The sequence below is a fragment of the Simochromis diagramma genome, unplaced genomic scaffold (assembly GCF_900408965.1).
Source record: "Simochromis diagramma unplaced genomic scaffold, fSimDia1.1 OVJJ01000717.1, whole genome shotgun sequence".
Lineage (NCBI taxonomy): Eukaryota > Metazoa > Chordata > Actinopteri > Cichliformes > Cichlidae > Simochromis > Simochromis diagramma.
Genome location: NW_024387503.1, coordinates 860,928 through 863,920, shown reverse-complemented (window position 1 = coordinate 863,920; position 2,993 = coordinate 860,928).

The window sequence follows — 2,993 nt, the reverse complement described above, 5'->3', positions numbered from 1 at the left end:
GCGAGCACTGGTTATTTCCTTGGAGTGTTAGGTTTGGTTCATTTGCTAGTGCCTTGTTGAAAGTCTTAAGCCTCATTCACCTGTTGAACCCACTTTCTGTTTTTTAATCCCAACAAGATTATCTTCAACAAGCATGTGACACACACACACTCGATTTTCTGGCACGTCCCGTCCTCCCCTGCCCTGCTCCCCTCTCGTTTGTTTGCTTCCCACTGTTGAAGAGCAGGGTCCTCAGTTGCAAAGGCCTGTTTATTTCTCCCACCATAACTATCTATTGATAAGTGAACTGCACCACACATTCAGTAAAAGGTGACCACATCATTGCTTTGTATATTGTTTCCTGAAGTATATTGACAAATGAAATAAAATATGCCTTTCCAGGGCCATGTTGTTCTTGGGTTTTTGATGGTGCTGCAAGCTTAATTTTCCTCCTCTCATTTAACTCTGATGTGAAACGCCTGATGGTTAAGTAAACATGTAAACTGGGACGAGCTGTGCCTGTCTCATTTTGTTCAGTGATTGAGCCAAATTAACAACCCGCTGTGGCTCACAGTAGATGCTCTTAAATGCATCTGCAATCAAACACACCAGTCAATTGCAAACTGGAGCTCAGCAATAAGATTACCAGTCAGCTGTGTAGACTCTGATCCCATCTTGTGCTTTTATTTCTTTCGTTCTTGCGGTCATTGCTCAACACGTGAAAGCTTGTTGATCAAATATGTGACATAAAGTCAAACACATCAACAGGATTTTTTTATTTTATTTATTTTTTTAGCAGTCTATTGTAACTGTGTAAAATGTTGAAGGTTGGTAATCTGTTTGGGATACGACAATATTGATATTTTTTTTTTAAAAAACCCAGAAAATGTGAGACCAGTCCAAGAGCAGGATTTTAACTCTTCAGTAAATATTGGACTTGCTGTGGAGGATAAGGCCCGAACCACCTCAGCTGGCTACTTTTGATGTGGAGGAGCAGCTCTCCTCTGTGCCCCTCCTGGATGGTCCAACGTCTCACCCTATTTCTACGTGAGAGGCTATCCATGGAGAAAGATCATTTCCGCCGTATTTATCCGTGGTGTCGTTCTTGCAGTCATTGCCCAAAGCTCATGACCACAGGGTGAGGGTAAGGACATACCTCAACTGGACCATTGGATACCATGAGGACCATGGCCTCAGACTTGGAGGTGCTGAGTCTCATTCCTGCTGCTTCCCACTCGGCTGGAAACAGTGCAAGCTGGAGGTGACCACCTGATGAAGTCAACAGAACCACATCAAAAGCAGAGGAGACTCTTAGGCCATCCAAGTGGAAGCCTTGCACCAAATCTTATTGTTGGCTATGCGGACCAAGCTCTTGCAATAGTTTTATTAGAATAACACCCCTTACTCCCAAAGTGCTTGCTCATAGGGGGTCATATGATTGTTGGTTTTTTTTCTCTGTATCTATGAAGCGCCTTGAGGCGACTTATGTTGTGATTTGGCGCTATATAAATAAAATTGAATTGAATTGAATTGAATTACTCGCGAGGAAGCAAGCACAGGACACTCCAAGAGACCACAAAACGTGTGTAGACTTGTTGGGCATACTCTCAAGTATCCTCCAGAGGGTAAAGAGCTGGTCTGGTGTTCTGTGGCTGGGACAAAACCCCCATTATTCCTTCTGTATCGCAGGTTTGACTAGCAGACGACTCTAGCACCCTGGCATAGATATTCCAGAAGTGGCTTAGGAGTGTGATTCCTCTATAGATGATGATGTTCTCCTCGTGCCCAGACTCTGCTTCCTGTATGGTAGATCTGCCAGTGTGATTAAGGAGGTCCTCGAGGTATTCCTTTCACCGCCTGACAATATCCTCAGCTGAAGTCAGCAGCGCTCCACCCGCACAGTCCAGGTAGAGGACAGGTTTTCCCACCGGAGTCACCTGAGGGTTTGCCAGAATTTCGTCGAGGCAGTCCCAAAGTCTTTCTACATGGCCTCTCCATCCATAACCTGCTGGGAGGCTGCCAAGGTACGAGACCCTGGTGGTTCAATCTCTGACTACCAAGACTAGTTACTGGGACACGGAACATCACAAAAGTCTTTCCTGTAATCTTTTAAAGTGCTTAGCAATAGCAGGCTTTCTGAGGATCTTTCATCATTTTCCTTTATACATTGTCTGAATTTTCCATTCATTTTCAGTTCTGTTCTTGGTGGTTTTTAGAGGATTTTTTTAAAAGTCCCTTTAACACTCCCTTCAGAATCATTTGAGCAATAAATACCAACAATAACCAAAGTCTAATAGTCATAAAACAATATTTTTACACCAACAAAGCAATTCCCAAAGAGCTATTAGCTGAACACTTAGCATGTTTCACCATGGTGTGTGGTGTGTTGTTAAAATGTGAGGAAACTGGACAAATGCAAGATGAGAAGAAGTGGCAGGCCTGAAAACACTAACAACAAAAGATGAACAGTACCTGAAAGTCATGACCTTAAGAAAGAGGAAAATATCCGGCAAGAACCTGACACAGGAACTTCAATTCTTTCATCTACTGTTCACTGAAGCCTCATCAGTAATGGTCTCAGTGGAAAAGTGGCTGCCAAGAAGCTGTTTTAAGGAAGGAAAGGCCAAGGTATGCCATCTTGCACATCAGTTCTTTGGGAGTAACTGACATTTGTGACTAAAATTGTCATGAATATGTATGGAGGGGGTCAGGAAACAACAATCAGTAAAAACAAGGGTGGAGGCTCTTCCATGGCCTTTGGCTAAATTACAGCCAGTGGCGTTGGGGATCCTGATGAACGCAGAAAAATCTGATTTTGATCCACCATTTAATACCATGTGGAAAACATCTGATTGGCAACAGCTTCATTTTTCAGCATGACAATGATCCCTAACACTGCCAATACAGTTAAACCATACCTGGACACAAACACACAATAGAACACTATCAGTCATTGACTGGCTTCCCTGGATATCAACACTGTTGAAGCGGTGCTGGATCATCTTGGCAGAGAA